The sequence below is a fragment of the Myotis myotis genome, unplaced genomic scaffold, assembly GCF_014108235.1.
Source record: "Myotis myotis isolate mMyoMyo1 unplaced genomic scaffold, mMyoMyo1.p scaffold_m19_p_3, whole genome shotgun sequence".
NCBI classification, from domain to species: Eukaryota; Metazoa; Chordata; class Mammalia; order Chiroptera; family Vespertilionidae; genus Myotis; species Myotis myotis.
Genome location: NW_023416335.1, coordinates 96,051,847 through 96,070,236, shown reverse-complemented (window position 1 = coordinate 96,070,236; position 18,390 = coordinate 96,051,847).

Below are 18,390 nucleotides of genomic sequence, written 5' to 3'. Positions count from 1 at the left end.
ACTAGTGGCACGAGAACAGACATGTAGACCAATGGAACACAACAGAGAACCCAGAAAATGGCCTAAGCCATTGTGCTCAATTAATATTTGACAAAGGGGGCAAGAGCATACAATGGAGTCAAGATAGTCTCTTCAATAAATGGTATTGGGAGAATTGGACAGATACATGCAAAAAAAAAAAAAATGAAACTAGACCACCACCATACATAAAAATAAACCATACATAAAAATAAACTCAAAATGGGTAAAAAACGTAAATGTAAGACAGGAAACCATAAAAATCCATAGAATAATCCATAGGCAGCAAAATATCAGACATATTTTATAGCAATATGTTTACCAATACATCTCCTAGGACAATGGAAACTAAGGAGAAAATAAGCAAATAGGACTACATCAAAATAAAAAGCTTCTGCACAACAAAAGAAACCATCAACAAAACAATAAGAAAGCCATGAGAGAACTTATTTTCCAAAGTTACATCTGATAAGGGTTTAATCTTCAAAATTTATAGGGAACTCATACAACTTAACAAAAGGAAGATAATCCAATCAAAAATGGATACAGGACCTAAATAGATACTTTTTGAAATTGGACATACAGAGGATAATAGGCATATGAAAAAATGCTTAAAGTCACCAATTATCCAAGAGATGCAAATTAAAACAACAATGAGGTACCTCCTCACACCTGTCAACAAATCAACAAATGACAATTGCTGGCAAGGATTCAGAGAAAAAGGAACCCTTGTACACTGCTGGTAGGAATGTAGACTGGTGTAGCCTCTGTGGAAAACAATATGGAGTTTCCTCAAAAAATTAAATATGGCCGAAACCGGTTTGGCTCAGTGGATAGAGCGTCAGCCTGCGGACTGAGAGGTCCCGGGTTCGATTCCGGTCAAGGGCATGTACCTGGGTTGCGGGCACATCCCCGGTGGGGAGTGTGCAAGAGGTGGTGAATCGATGTTTCTCTCTCATCGATGTTTCTAACTCTATCTCTCTCCCTTCCTCTCTGTGAAAAATCAATAAAATATATTTTAAAAAAAAAATTAAATATGGAACTCCCATTTGACCCTGTAATCACACTTCTAGGAACACATGCCAAGAGTCAGAAACACCAATCAGAAGGAATATATTAACCCCTATGTTCATAGCAGCACAATTTACAATAGCTAAGATTTGAAAACAGCCTAAGTGCCCATACATAGATGAGTGGATTAAAAAAATGTGGTACATCTACACAATGGAATACTATGCTGCTATAAAAAATAAAGAACTCTTACCATTTGCAACAGCATGAATGGAGAGCATTATGCTAAGTGAAATAATCCAGTGGGAAAAAAATAAGTATCACATGATCTCACTCATTTGTGTAATAAAATGAACAACATATACTGATGAACAAAAATAGATCTAGAGACATAGAAGCATTGAACATATCGTCAAACCTCAGAGGGAAGGCATGGAAGGGTGAGAAAGGGAAGATAAGAGATCAACCAAAGGACTTGTATGCATGCATATAAGCATAACCAATGAACACCTACAATATGGGATGAAGGCCTGTGCTGGGGGAGGGGGTGGGCTTAGAGAGGTCAATAGGGCAAAAGGGGGACATATGTAATACTTTCAACAATAAAGAATTTTTAAAAAAGAATATAAAAATAAGTAAATCTGGTTTACCTTGTAGATAACACCTCCCACATTGTTTCCTATGTGCATAGCTGAAAAGCCAGCTGGCAGCCAGCACTGTAAGGGAGCTTCCTTGCCCTACCTAGCCTCAAGGTAGGGTGCTGTCCTAGCTTCAAGGTTGAGTAGGTCTCTAGTTAATACCACCCTGCTATAGATCACCTTTCTCATATCCATGGGGATCAACCATCCCACTTGCTGAAAAGCTGATTGATTATATTTTAATATGAATGAGTTTCAGACAGAACTACTCCACTCTATGCCGGGAGCCGGTCCATGCTTGCTGTTTCAAGGGACCTGGCATATATGGCATACTGTTCTTAATACGTTTGCTCACCTTCTTGGCACTATGTGTTTTAACCAAGATCTCCTCTCTGAGAAAGGTTGTTTCCCCAGGTAGGGATTTTCCCCTGAAGTTAGGGAGGGAATAAAACCCCTCAACTAAGTGCCAGGCGGGTACTTAATCACTTTAACTATGAACAATCATGCTTAAGCTACATAATCTTTACTCCCTGGAATGGAGATAAGAAACGCCCTAACCTTTGGAATAGAGATTGATAGGATTGGAATCAACTGGTATAAATACAGATGTAACAAGACAGAACTAAGAAGACAGAACCAAGAAGACAGAACCTACACAGAACCTAGAGACAGAAGAACTTCGCAGGAGAGAACATGGCAAAAGATCCTGGACTGAACCTGACTATAGAACATGGCAAGAGAACCTGACTAGGACCTGGTGACTGAACCTGGCTGGAGAACCTAGTGAGGGAACATGGACACAGAACCTGGCTGGAGATCCTAAGCAGAACCTCTCTGGAGATCCAGACCAGAACTTGGCTAGAGATCCTGGCTGGAGATCCTGGCTAGGCTGCTGATCAACTGAACACTGTCTCCATGTCCTTCCTTCTTCGCCGACTCCATCTACGCCTTTGGGAACCCCTGGACCCGCTGGGGTTGGACCCCAGCATCTGGCGCCCGAACAGGGACCCCTAGATAAGCCCCACTCTCGGGATGGTTAGGATTCCACCGTAGGAAGAGGGTGGATAGTCTTCACCGACTCCGTCCACACCTTTGGGAACCCCTGGAACAGGATTCTCCTAGGTAAGCCCCCCCCTCATTGAGAACCCCACACTCGGGACGGATAGAACTCCACCAGAATTCTGCAGACCCCCCTATAGAGGATAAGTAGGGTAAGAAGGTGGATAGTACAGAACTTAGATTGAAAAGATGTGCCATACTGAGTCCAAAGAAAGAAGACTCTGTATTGATTCTTAGATTGAGAAGATGTGCCATACTGAGTTCAAAGGAAGAAGACTCTGTATTGATCTTTAGATTAAGAAGATGTGCCATACTGAGTCTAAAGAAATAAGACTCTGTATTGATCTTTTAACACATATGCTTGCTAGCAGAGGAATTAAGGTTACTCCCAGTCAGACAGAACGTTTTATACAAGAAGTATGTCCATGCTTTTCTGAGGAAGGAAAGGTAAATGTAAAGGCATGGGAGGAGGTAGGCCCAAGGAGCCTTATCCTTAACCCCACTGCAGCCTTTCCAACCTGAGAAAGTGCAGGATTGGCAAGTTCTCCCTGGGGTGATAGATCAGGACTCAGGTAATAGCGGAAAGCGCCAATCCTACTCTTAAAATGGATACAAGAGAGCATTTGGGGTTTTTCTTTTTAATGCCTGCTTTTAAAAAATAAAAAAGGGGGAATTTGCCGGGAGCCGGTCCATCCTTGCTGTTTCAAGGGACCTGGCATATATGGCATACTGTTCTTGGGATGTTTGCTCACCTTCTTGGCACTATGTGTTTTAACCAAGATCTCCTCTCTGAGAAAGGTTGTTTCCCCAGGTAGGGATTTCCCCCTGAAGTTAGGGAGGGAATAAAACCCCTCAACTAAGTGCCAGGCGGGTACTTAATCACTTTAACTATGAACAATCATGCTTAAGCTACATAATCTTTACTCCCTGGAATGGAGATAAGAAACGCCCTAACCTTTGGAATAGAGATTGATAGGATTGGAATCAACTGGTATAAATACAGATGTAACAACACAGAACTTAGAAGACAGAACTTAGAAGACAGAACCCACGCAGAACCTAGAGACAGAAGAACTTCGCTGGAGAGAACATGGCAAAAGATCCTGGACTGAACCTGACTACAGAAATTGGCAAGAGAACCTGACTAGAACCTGGTGACTGAACCTGGCTGGAGAACCTGGACAGAACCTGGCTGGAGAACCTAGCGAGGGAACATGGCTACAGAACCTGGAGAACCTAGCAAGAGAACATGGACACAGACCCTGGCTGGAGATCCTAAGCAGAACCTCTCTGGAGATCCAGACCAGAACTTGGCTGGAGATCCTGGCTAGGCTGCTGATCAACTGAACACTGTCTCCGTGTCCTTCCTTCTTCGCTGACTCCGTCTACGCCTTTGGGAACCCCTGGACCTGCTGGGGTTGGACCCCGGCAACTCTAAATTTTCCCAATTGAGCCTTTTATCTCTTTATTGGGAAGGTGACAAGGATTTCATGGAGCAGTAGGTAGGTGGGAACTCTTTTTGGAATAAGAAAGCCTAAAATTATACGACCACACAGTAAAGCCTAAATCTGAAAGTAGACTTGGTCTTGTTCTAAAATTTCTGGGGTGGCAGAAAGTTTGTTTCCCTTCATGGTCCCTACTTCCCTGAGACAGTACCTTTCTTGGCCAGTCCAGAGAATGGGAGTTTTGCCTTGAATTCAGAAGGGCTCTTCTTAGGAGCTTCCCCCCACTTGACCTTTTTGTTACATTATCCCTCTCCTTTTCCATCACTTCAAAGTAGTCAAAGATGGTCTTAGTCTCATCTTTTCTTTTGGAGAACCTCCAAGGCATTTGATTTCCAAGTCCATAAAGCATTTTCTGAAGAACTTGCTGAGATGATTTTGTCAGAAACTTTTTGCCTGAGGAAAACCCAAGGGAACACCCCCATCCAGAAGTGAGAGCCAAGGGAAAAGAGACGCTGCCTTTCCCGGTGTGGATGGGGCAACAGGAAGCAGGATTCCCATGTACTACAAGTGGACAAGAGTTAAAGATATCAAATGAGGAGGCACCAAACTGGGGAGCACTGGGCAAAATAATAAGATGATGCTCCCTCACCTACATGGGAAAATATAATGAAAGAATGCATAACTGTTAATCCCATTTGAGCCACATGTAAAGTGTCCCATCTTCCACTAAGATGGACAGTTCAAATAATTTTGGAGAAATAAAGTTATCTAGTCATCTGCAATTAAATATACTTGCTAAGGAACAGCTGCAGGAGCTTGGGGGTGGAGAGGTTACACCATCTGTCACTGGGATCTGTGAGAATCACCCTCTGGGTGATTTAACCCCATACGAAAGGATTAAATGCCCTAGAACTGCTTGTCTTCTAGACCTGCAGGAAACACAATGTTCAACTCAGAAGAAACTTGCAAATGGCAGAGGAGAGCAAATTTCTTTTTAGTTTTCTATCAGTTTGCAGTGGTTCCAATATAATCCCAATGGTGGATGTACAAGGCATGGAAACCATTAGTTGACTCAATAGAAGCATGAAGCCAGTGATGCTGCAGTTCAAGCAACTGCAACAGTTGTTTGGCTGCACTGATTGCTTTTAAGAGGCTGTGAGGCTGCCCTAGCCTCCTCATACACCTCAGAATTCATCTTTAACATAGCCTTACTGCCTAGAGTCCTGATGACTGGATCACGGTTCAGCGCTCAGACTATTGCAAAGCAGGCATCAAGCAGGATCCTCTGACAGGAAATGAAGGAACTTTAAACAATTGTATACTCAGCAACAGTTTTCTGTCACTTCATGGAGCTGAATAAGAATGAGAAGGGACCAGCCTTTCTCTGAGAAAACAGAAGAACACTGTAATTTTTGTCCAAGGACTTGGGAGTATAAAACCAATATCTCCTCATGTTTTTACATTCCAATGTCAAGATGAGAGATTCGAACTAGATTGCTCAAGGTGACATTGTGAGCCATGCAAATCAAGAAGACAATCTCTCAGCAGTTGTGTCTCAGCAGGACAGGGCTAAGGCCACTAAACTGTGGCAAGGGAATAGAGGCCAGAAGAGAGACCGACTGAAGAGTCCTTCAACCCTGCTAGACAAAAATAAAACTGCACTAAGAAGCAAGCTGGCAAAATCATTTACCAAAACATTTTCCAAGTGCATTTTATAGCCTCATGAGGAGGAACCACAATGAACCAGAACTTCAGACTTAGAAGGATAAACACCAGGGGAAGTTTCTGTATGCCATTTGTTGCTTAATTTCCTGTCTCAGATCATTGCTGAACACACATATAATAAACTCCCTGTTAAGGAATAAAGGCAGCAACAGCAGCTGAGTGCTCTGAGGTCTTTTTGTACCAAGGAATTTTTAAGTATTCTAGTATGTATGTTTATTTGGATATATATTTTATCTATCAATCCTCAAAGCAGCCCAAGGAAATAGACACTATTGTTTCTATTTTATAAAAGAGTAAATTGAAGTTAGAGAAAGGGCAGGTGACTTTTATTAAATTACCCAATCATGACTGCAATCCAGACAAATTGATCTTTCCTCTGCTGCTTCCCTAACTGAGAAAGAAGTTTCCTTTATGTCAGGATGATGAAATCAATGACCAGCACGGACATCAGAAAGCCACGCTGGCTGTGAGAACACTCAGCGCGGTTTTCAGAGTGGATTTTCTAACCAGTGATATTTTACTATAATCCTATATAATAAAAGCCTAATATGCTAAGTGTCCAGTTGTGCAGTCATCCATTCAACCAATCAAAGCATAATATACTAATGATATGCTAAGGCTGCTCAACCGCTCACTGTGACATGCACTGACCACCAGGGGGCAGGCTTTCCGACTGCTAGGTTAGCTTGCTGCTGGGGTCCGACCAATCAGGACTGAATGAGATGGCTGGACACATGCTGGAGCCCTCCCACGGTTCCTCCCCAGTTGGCCTACCTCCCACATCCCTCCCTGGCCCAGATAGAGCACCAGTGGGGTCCCTCGGCCTGGCCTGTGCCCTTTTGCAATCTGGGACCCTGCGGGGGATATCAGAGAGCCAGTTTTGGCCTGATCCGCAGGCCAGGCTAAGGGACCCCACTGGTGCACAAATTCGTGCACCAGGCCTCTAGTTGCAAATCATCTCTATCATGAGGAAGATACTAAAGACAGTGAGGCTGCACAAACTTTCTAGTGAGGCCAGGTTTTACAAAGGCAATGGGGCACATAATGTCCACTCCTTCAGCCAGGCAACTTCTGCCAAATGCTTTGCAGCACTTGCTAGGGGAAGAAGGGGAGATGCCAATGTAATTCACTGTAACATTGTTTGGACATGTATGGTCACAGCATTGCCAGGTGGTACACATCAAGTGTTCTCATTCCCCAAAACATGTAGCTGAGCCAGTAAGTACAGCCTCAAAACACAGCTGACTTCCCCAACCTGCTCTGGAGCATGCCTGGACAAGCTAGTGCTAAGATTTAGATTCAGGGGCCAATAAGAACAATTGCCCTTTACTCCAGTTCTCACACATTTGTACACCTCTTAATAAAGATGTCTTCTGATCCCCTTCTGCAATGTTCCTGTGTACAGGGAGATTTCAGAACCTAGTAGACGGGATCAATAAAAGATCAAGATTTCAATAATAATATTTAATAATTATTCCCCTTTTTTGAAATAAAGAAAAAGGAAGAACAAATTCAAAATATGTACATAACCCCTAAGAGTAGTATCAGGAAGTCTGAAGTCCAGAATGTACTGAGATTTTCAAAAGGTATGGTGGAGAGCAAAACCAATTATAATAAAATAAAGACTTTTAAAAGGCATATTTAGTGCAAGAAACAGGAGGAAGTGATAGGTCGCTGCTTTACATGGATGACATAATGTCAATAGAAGATAAAAGGAAAGCAAAATTTTTCCTTATAGTATCCTCATCTTTCCAACCATAAAGACCTCCCTCCTGGAAAATGTAGAACAAACTCTGGCTTAGAGAGTAGTTTTAAAATATGTTCGCAGCCCTAACTGGTTTGGCTCTGTGGATAGAGTGTCAGCCTGCGGCCCAAAGGGTCCAAGGTTCGATTTCGGTCAAGGGCATGTACCTTGGCTGCAGGCACATCCCCAGTAGGGATTCTCTCTCATCGGTGTTTCTAACTCTCTATCCCTCTCCCCTCTTCTCTGTAAAAAAATCAATAAAATATATTTAAAATGAACTAAATGAATACACCTTCAATGGGATCTCCTAATCAATGGGAGAACAGGAGAAAAGAATGTCAAATGCATTGCTTTCCAGCTGGATACACTGGCCAGTACTGGAGGTATAGAGAGTATACACAGGGGAAGCTCTTGGACTTAGGCAAGCAAGAAAGATAACCATTGAGAAGCACACCCAGAGGTCAAGCAGGAAAGAATGGTCATCTTGAAACAACAAAAACACTCCCAGTTCAAAGTGACTGGAAACTGATTCCATAAAATCAGAAAGAATGTTCTTCTCAGATATGCACAAGAAAGGAAATCTCAGAGGTAGGTGAACTATGGTGCAGGAAACCAGTCCATCCTTGCTGCTTGACACAGTCGCTGCAGGGAAGAAACATCTGCACAACATGTTTCAAGGGACCTGGCGTATATGGCATACTGTTCTTAGTATATTTGCTCCCCTTCTTAGCGCTATGTGTTTTAACCAAGGTCACCTCTCCGAGAAAGGTTGTTTCCCCAGGTAGGGATTTTTTCCTGGAGTTAGAGATTAACAGGACTAAGGAAGGGAATAAAACCCCTTAACTAAGTGCCAGGTGGGTAATTAATCACTTCAACTACGAACAATCACGCTTAAGCTACATAATCTTTACTTAGGATAATCTCCTTCAGTTACTTCCTTGTAGCTTAACAGAACAATAGAGTAGTGACCTTGGAATGGAGATAACAAATGCCCTAACCTTTGGAATAGAATGGATAGGATTAAAATCAACTGGTATAAATACAGATGTAATAGGAGAATAAAGAGAGAACCCAACTATGCTGATTAACTGAACGCTGTCTCCGTCCACACCTTTGGGAACCCCTGGAACTGCTGGGGCTGGACCCCAACACTATGGGAATTCCCAGCCAAGGCCTGGGAAAGAGAGAATCTGGGCATTGGGCTTCCAGAGGCTGGTTCTCCTGTCAGTAGCATCCCTCTGAGGAGACAGAGACCACCAGCATCCCATTCCCCTATCACATTTTGTGCTCACTGAGCAACCTTCAAGGTATAATTTTGGTCCCACACTATGAGGCTCATAGGGAGATAATGTGCCTTCAGGATTTCAACCTGGTTTTGGTCCTCAGAGCAGAGCAGTAGATTTAGATGGAGGGAGTAGGGATTGGAAAGAAGGATGAGTAAAAATGCTTCAGATGGGGCTTCTAGGTTACAGAGAGCATCATTCCATTCCCACTACTCTCCTGAGTCACTGAATGAATACCCTGTGAGTCATCATCAGGCAATGCCTTTGCAGATCACAAATAGTTTTAAAGAATTACTCTTTCCAACATGGAAGCATGGAACAGAGGGCGGAATCTCAGAGTTAAGGTGGGGGAGGGTGGGTGGGTGGGAGGTAATCAACCAAAGATCTTGTATGAATATATGCATAACCAATGGACACAGACAATAGGGTGCTGAAAGCCTGGGTGGGGGTGGGGGTGGGGGTTCAAGGGCAGGCTGGAGAGGGTAAATGGGGGTATATGTAATACTTTCAAAAATAAAAAATTATAAATAATTTTTAAAAAATAATTACTCTTTCCAACCATATTGGAGCTTCTCAAAAACAAGAACCATAAATTAAGGTAGAGTCCTCAAGAGTGGACATCTGGGAGCTACAAAGGACCAAATACTTTGTAACTACAGCTTAGAAACCCAGCTATTTTCAAAGAACTGATGCTCAGAGCATCGTTATATAAGTTAAAATTGTGGTAGCCACTCTTCTTATGCTATTTTAACATCTCTGAAATTTAGATTAAGGAGGATGTCACGAAAAGTGGCAAAATTCACCAGGGAGCTTTTTTTTTTTTTTTAATATATTTTATTGATTTTTTACAGAGAGGAAGGGAGAGGGATAGAAAGTTAGAAACATCAATGAGAGAGAAACATTGATCAGCTGCCTCCTACACACCTCCCACTGGGGATGTGCCTGCAACCAAGGTACATGCCCTTGACCGGAATCGAACCTGGGACCCTTCAGTCCACAGGCCGATGCTCTATCCACTGAGCCAAAGCAGTTAGGGCACCAGGGAGCTTTTTGTCACTGCTTAACGTGGCTATTCTCCCAGAAATGTCTTTCTTATTATTGCCCATCTCTACAGGAACAGAACAGTTCTTAGCAGCATGCCAATTATAGTTTCTGAGAAGCATGAAACTCCCCAAAGGCTGTTTTTTGTTTTGTTGTTTTTATTTTTGTTTTTGAGGATAAGCTAAAAAGGTTTGTTCTCAAATATTCCATCTTGAACCTCTACCTACATTAGTGTGAGTACCAAAGTAATTCAATGAATTTCTTTTTCTGTTTCTAACTAGAGGCCCCATGCACGAAATTTGTGTGCTGGTAGTGCCGGGGTCCAACCCCAGCAGGTCCAGGGGTCCCCAAAGGTGTGGACGGAGTCGGCGAAGAAGGAATGACATGGAGACAGCATTCAGTTGATCAGCAGCCTAGCCAGGATCTCTAGCCAGGATCTCCAGCCAAGTTCTGGTCTGGATCTCCAGCGAAGTTCTGCTTAGGATCTCCAGCCAGGTTCTGTATCCATGTTGTCTTGCTAGGTTCTCCAGCCAGGTTCTCCAGGTTCTCCAGCCAGGTTCTGTAGCCAAGTTTCCTCGCTAGGTTCTCCAGCCAGGTTCTGTCCAGGTTCTCCAGCCAGGTTAGTTACCAGGTTCTAGTCAGGTTCTCTTGCCAATTTCTGTAGTCAGGTTCAGTACAGGATCTTTTGCCATGTTCTCTCGCTAGGTTCTGTCTCTAGGTTCTGAGGCCAGTTTCTGTCCAGGAACTTTTGCCATGTTCTCTCCAGCGAAGTTCTTCTGTCTCTAGAGAACGTTCTGTGTAGGTTCTGTGCCTAGGTTCTGTCTCTCTTGGTTCTGTCTTCTAAGTTCTGTGTTCTAAGTTCAGTCTCTGTCTGTCTTGTTACATCTGTATTTATACCAGTTGATTCAATCCTATCAATCTCTATTACAAAGGTTAGGGCATTTCTTATCTCCATTCCAGGGCGTAAAGATTATGTAGCTTAAGCATGATTGTTCGTAGTTAAAGTGATTAATTACCCGCCTGGCACTTAGTTAAGAGGTTTTATTCCCTCCCTAACTTCAGGGGAAAATCCCTACCTGGGGAAACAACCTTTCTCAGAGACCTTGGTTAAAACACATAGTGCCAAGAAGGTGAGCAAACATATTAAGAACAGTATGCCATATATGCCAGGTCCTTTGAAACAGCAAGGATGGACCGGCTCCCGGCATGGTAGGGTCCCTAGCAGCAGCTGGCTGGGGCTTCCCTCCCTTCCCCTGGCTGGCCCTGCCTCCCCCCCCACCCAGTCAAACTCCCGAAGAACTCCTGGTCAAGGGGACAATTTGCATACTACGCTTTTATTATATAGGATACAAAAAACAAAGTTCACTCAGTATACTCAGACTGCTATACTAGACAGGACAGGGGGAAGTGTGATATGAGTTTGATATGAGAGCATTGGTAGAAGAAAAGGGTGCAGCACACCCTATGAAGTAAAAGGAGTAAACCCCAAGTCAATTTGGGCTGGATCTGTTCCATCCAATTAGCTTTAAGAAGGCTGAATTTCCGTTCAAATCTCTATATCAAGATACATTTGCTGAATAGATACATTTGCTTAAAAAGTTAATTAATGTAACAATGGATTTAAACTAACCATGTGTTCTATCAATGAGAAGAGATGGTAAGTCTTCAAAGAGCTCATATGACAGAAGTCAAGGAAATCAGGCAGGTGATGGCCCTAGAGAAGATGTAATAAACCAACAGGAAGGAGAAAATCAGGAGAAGGAAGGCTAACTATTCTGCAGGACTGCATTTGAAGTAGCTGGGGAAGTCAGTAACATCCCCCTGTAGGCAACTTTTATTTCTCAAGTGAGTAGATGGGCTTGGAGACTTGGTCTCATGGTTGTATTGGCATTTGCTGTGTCAAGGGTTATCATGCAAAGCCTTTTACAGAAAAGGGTAATTCCTTCTTCTCTTCCTAATGTGCTATGACTCTGGGAATTAAGAAAGTTAGCAATTCAGAAGTTCCCTTCTATAGATTTCTATGTTTAATTGAAATATTTAAAATGTAGAACAATTGGCAGCTAAATTAAACTATCAAGCATAGCAAAGCTGTTGTGCAATGTTCTCTCTTTTTCTGTGGCATGAACACACATTCCACAAATGGAGCGGTAAAGGAACATGGAATGACAGTGTTTATTTAGTATGCTGGAAAGACAAAAAGGAACTCTCCCCAGTGCACCGAGTGGAACATAATTGCTGACAGAATAGTAGCTACAGGAACAATAAGGTAAAAAATTCAGGTCTCATGAAAAAGTGACTGAAAGTTTGCCTACTAGACCAGCATTCTTCTATTTTTTTATACTTCCACAAAGGGAACACAAATTGGGATCATGCTGGCTTTTTAAATAGTTATAGCCCTCTCTCAATTCCTTTCCTCTCTCCCTCATTTAGCTATACATCTAAGAACTTAGTAGAATTTTCCATTTGTTTGAAGGTTTTTTCAAGACTTTTTAGTGCAACCACATTTTTTTCCATTTTTGTGTTTAAGTTATTTCTGCTATTGATTATTGCATGTATTTTTATATCTATCCATTTTATCAATTCAAGTACTTTTTTTGTAGGCCTCTTGAGATTTCCAGGAATGTAATAATATCAACCAGAGTTTTATCATTTCTTTTCCAATGTTTATACAAATTCTTTTACTGTCTTGTCTTACTGCATTTGCTAGACCCTCTAACAATGTTGAAGAATAATGACAAGAGCAAGAGTTTTACCTAATTCCTGATCATAATTAAAGTACTTTTAATGTTTTTCTTTAGAATAATGTTTACCAATGTTTTGTAGTCTTTATCATACTTTAAAAGGTATCTCATGTACATATTTTCCTAAAGTTGTTTTTAAGAGTAATTGCTGAATATTTATCAAAATGGCTTTTCAGCAGCTATTCATATGATTATTTTTCTGCTTTATATTGCTTGATTTCCTGTTATCTATGCAACCTTGAATTCTTGAAGTAAACTCTATTTGGCCATAGTTTAGTCTGTTAATACATTGCTGGACTGTTGTAACTAATATTACACTTACGAATTTTTTCATTGTGATCTTTTTACACTATCTTTATCTGATTATAGAAATAAAATTGGCTTCATCAATATAATGAACATTTGACTCTATAGTCTTAAATAGTTTAAATTACATCAGAATTGCTTTCCCTTTAAGGCCAGTGTTCAGCGACAAAATTCTTACTAGTAAATCCTGTTAACTTTTCCAATAATATATTTTGAATAACTTTTAAAATCTCTTCTATGGTGCTCAGTCTATTCAAGTTTGCTACTTCTTAATTTGATTTTAATAATTTAGCCCTAGCCGGTTTTGCTCAGTGAATAGAATGTGGGCCTGCAGACTGAAGGGTCCCAGGTTGGATTCCAGTCAAGGGCACATGCCCCGGTTGCGGGCTCAATCCCTACTGGGGGGCATGCGGGAGGCAGTCGATCAATAATTCTCTCTCATCATTGATGTTTCTATCTCTCTCTCCCTATCCTTCCCTCTCTGAAATCAATAAAAATACATCAAAAATAATGATAATAATTTATAATTCCCTAAGAAATAATCAATGTTTCCTAGATTTTCAAATCACCTTTTTAAGATTGAAATTTTCAAGTACATAAACAAGTATTTTCATAAGTATGATGGGATCATTAAAAGACAAATAGAAATTTATTGACTCCACTTTGTAGTAGACACTAGCCATAGGTTTAGGACAGATTGGCCAACTTTTCACCTGCCATTTTTCATCTCCAAATTTTCTATAAAGGTTTTCATCACACCTGTCCCCAATGGCTAATAACTCCTATTTACACTTAGGTCCCAGTTTTATGTCATGTTCCCACAAGAAGTCCTCCCTCTTATCCTAGACTAGGTTAGAGAACAGTTTCACAATATGCAAACAGTTTCCTTCTTGGCACTTGTTCTTTGTAGTTATATTATACTAGAGGCCCAATGCATAAATTCATGCATGGGTGGGGTCCTGAGAGGGGTAGGGGGAGCTGGGACGCAATTGGTTCTCTGGGAAAGCAGTGGGATGCCCTTTCCAACCTGGGATCTGGATCCATCCCACTGACATTAGCACTGGTTGTTGAAAGCCACTTGGCAGCCACTTTTATATTGTTTCTTCCTTGTGGAGTGCTGGCAGTGCTGTTGAGATACTGCCGGCGGCACTGATCCATCGGTGCCTGGCCTGTTCTCTGGAGATTGGACCTGCAGGGCTACTGAGGGAGGGAGTGGCTGCTGCCAGGCTGGTGGGTCACCGGGACGGGTCAGTCAGCTGAGCAGTACTCCCACTGTGGGAGTGCACTGACCACCAGGGGGCAGCTCCTGTGTTGAGTGTCTGCCCTCTGGTGGTCAGTGCGCATCATAGCGACTGGTCAACTGATTGTTCCAATCATTCCAGTTGTTTTGATCATTCTGGTCTTTCAGTCGCTTAGGCTTTTATATATATATAGACTAGTAGCCCGGTGCACAAAATTTGTGCACTGGAGTGGGGGGGGGTGGGGGAAGGCCCCCTCAGTCTGGCCTTCACCCTCTGCAATCTGAGACCCCTCAGGGAATGTCCAACTACCTGTTTGTGCCAACACTTTTAACGGATAACAGCTCCATTGTTGTTTCTTTCTTATGCCTAAAACCGTTGGAATTAGTAGGTATTCAAAGTGTGTATACATTTTGGGGGGACACCCTGTATATCTCTAGTCAGCGGTGAAAGAAACCAACAGCAGATTTGGAACCTCCAGACAGGGAACCTCGCTCACTCCCCACATGTCTCCCCACTTCACTTTCCACCTTCGTGGGCAGCAGGAGAATCAACGTTTTCTCTCATTAATTCGGAAAAGCATGTCCTGTCACCCGCTGCTGCCCAGCAGGAGTGCGCTAGGCCCCAAGCAAGCGAGGCTCAGTCAGGGCAGCCTTTGCTCATGGGTGCTGGCACCCAAAGTGCACATCCCTCCTCTACAGTCGCCCCGACTATCCCACTGTTTCACTGAGAGGACGGAATTCCTCTCCGCCTCTGGGTTCTTGATCTTGAACGCTGACTGAAGGCACCTCAGCGAGGGCCACCCGAGCCCACCAGGTATGTCTGTCTGCACATGCTCCCGCCTCAGCACCTGCATTAACCCCCCAGAGGTGATCTTCTAGCTGTACTGGCCTCCGTAGGAACAGGGCATCACCACTCCGCCCTCTGACTGTCATCTCACAGGCGCCCACCCTCAGCACCCAGAACACCCAGACACTCTCCAAAGGACGTGAGCACATCAGAGGGGATGTGTGCACATCCTGTGGGAGTGTTAGGCATGCTGGGTTGATGGAAGTGCGGTGGAGAGGTGGGGGGAACTTGTGCAAGCCTTGGTTGGCAACTGTTGCAGGCGCAGGAGGTTGACAGTGTGCTGGGGGATGTTTGCACTCCAGGGGGGGATGTGCACAACAGAGGCCTCTGGCTTTGCAGATCCGCAAACCCCTGTGGTGCGGCCAGGAGGATGTCAGTCTGGCCCGCCACAGTGGCTGTCCCTGGGATCCTGCACCTTCTGGGCCAGGAGTCGGATCTTGCAGAGCCACTCCTGGGCGCTGATGGCCTGCAGGCGCTACTTCAGCTCAGCCGGCAGGCTCTGCTTGGCTAGCTCACAGCTGTCACCACCGCCATGTGGGGAGTACAGGCCGCCCTCCGCCGGCCTGCCTCCCCTGTTCAGAGGATCTCTGTACTGCTCACCTGCCCAGAGTGACTGGGGCTGGGCGGAAGCCAGGCATCCTGCCCTGCCCAACCCCGGCCGATCCGCCCCTGTGCGAGCTGCCGCCCCACCGGGAAGGGTCATGGATACAGGTCCCAGGACCGTGGACAGCCTCAAGCACTGCCACCCTGCCCGCCAGGTCAAGGATCTAGGTCCCAGACCGTGGACAGCCTTGCCCGCTGCCGCTCGCCTTCAGTATGCAAATTAGCCTCCATCTTGTTGCTTCAGGGTGGGGGTCCCGCTTGGGTGCCTGGCCAGCCTAGATGAGGAGATGATGGCTGTTTGCAGCTGGTCACACCCCCTTCAGAGTGGGGGTCCCCACTGGGGTGCATGGCCAGTCTGGGTGAGGGGCTGAGGGCCGTTTTCAGGCTGGCGGGCGACTGAAGCTCCCAACCTCTTCTTTTTTTTTTTTTATTCTGGGATTTATTTACCTTCTATGGCTATCACTGGAGCTGAGAGCTGGCTTTAGCTCTGAGACCTCGGCTGCTGAAAGCACGTACTGGGTTTGTTTGGGTTCTATAATTGAAACACTGTTGCGGTCCTGCTGGCTGAAGCATGGCTGGCTGAAAGCAGGTTTCTGGGGTTTGTTTAGGTTCTATAATTGCAACATAGTTGCTTAGACTGCAGCTCAGATGCCGGCAGCAGCAGGCGGGGAACGTTGGCTTCCTCCATCACAGGAGCAAGCAAGCCTCCTGTTCGCTTCAGCTGCCTGGCTGCCAGCCGTCATCTTGGTTGGCCGTTAATTTGCATATTTTGCTGATTAGCCAATGGGAAGGGTGTAAGGGTTATGGTCAATTTGCATGTTTCTCTTTTATTAGATAAGATAGTTATTTGTATAATGTCTTTCTCTCCAACTATCTAGTAAACTCCAAGGGTGAGAAATGTCTGCTTTATTTTATCAGAGAAGAGCTGAACATGGTAGAGTGACTGGCACATAGTAAGCATGCAATAAATATTTTCTGAATGAATGAATGAATGAATGGTTTGTTAATCAGAGGAGATATAATTCAGAAACTGTCACTGGCAGTTAGTTTTCCACCAGCAAAACCTCAGGGAATCACAGAGTATCACTCAATGCCCCTGTAGAGACAGTTGGTCCCACAACTACTAAGAGATATAGGTGTTCCAGGGGAATGGTCTCTATATTTAAATAAATAAGTGTAATGTATTTATGTATTTATAAAAATCTGTAATGTATTTATATATGTTTATACATATATAGTATATCCTATCTAATAAAAGAGTAATATGCAAATTAACCATCACTCCCTCATTCCATCTCTCTGTCACAAAGATGGCAGCGGCCATGGAGCTGGAGCGAGCAGGAGGCTTGGGTTGCCCTGGCAATGGAGGAAGCCAAGCTTCCAGCCTGCCCTGGCAGCCCCTGAGCTCCGCTTAAGGCTACAAAGTTTCAATTATAGAAGATAAATAAATCCCAGATACCTGCTTCCAGCCCAGGGGAGTGGTCAGCCTGAAAACGGCCATCAGCCCCTCACCCAGGCTGGCCAAGCACCCCAGTGGGGACCCCCACAATGAAGGGGGTGTGGCCAGCCTGAAAACAGCCATCAGCCCCTCACCTAGGCTGGCCAGGCACCCCTGCAGGACCACCCCCCCCACCCTGAAGGGCCTGTGGCCAGCCTGAAAACAGCCCTCAGACCCTCACCCAGGGTGGTAACACTCCCATGGGGTGAGGGTCCCCACTGGGGGGCTTGACCAGCCTGAAAACAGCCATCAGCCCCTCACCCAGGCTGGCCAGGCACCCCAGTGGGGACCCCACCCTGAAGGGGGTGTGGCCAGCCTGCAAACACCCCTCAGCCCTTCACCCAGCTGGCCACACCCCCATGGGGTGAGAGTCCCCACTGGGGGGCTTGACCAGCCTGAAAATGGCCCTCAGCCCCTCACCCAGGTTGGCCAGGCACCCCAGTGCGACCCCCACCTTGATCCAGGACACCCTTCAGGGCAAACCAGCTGGCCTCCACCAGTGCACCAGGCCTCTATCCTATATAATAAAAGGGTAATATGCAAATTGACCCTAACAGCAGAACAACTGGGAATGACTGACCATTATGACACACACTGACCACCATAGGGCAGATGCTCAATGCAGAAGCTGTCCCCTGGTGGTCAGTGCGCTCCCACGGCGGGGGAGCTCTGCTCAGCCACAAGCCAGGCTGATGGCTGCCAGCACAGCAGTGGTGGCGGGAGCCTCTCCCACCTCCTCAGCAGTGCTAAGGATGTCCAACTGCAGCTTAGGCCTGCTCCCCGCTGGCATGTGGACATACCTCGAGGGCTCCCAGGCTGCCAGAGGGATGTCTGACTGCCAGCTTAGGCCCGATCCCTGGGGAGGAAGGTCTAAGCCAGCAGGTGGATATCCCCCAAGGGGACCCAGACTGTGAGAGGGCACAGGCTGGGCTGATGGACCCCCCCCCCCACCCGAGTGCACAAATTTTTGTGCACCGGGCCTCTAGTATGTATAGATGTATAAATGGGTAGGCAAAAGTAGGTTTACAGTTGTTTGTAACTCAAAAGAATGTCATCATAACTGTAAACCTATGTTTGCCCTTCCCTGTACATGGCATGGTGAAAAGTCCAGAATTCCCAAGAGTAGAGCATCAATAGAAGGAGTGTAATGCTCTGAGATACTGCTTAAGAAATGAGCATGATCTGAGAGGC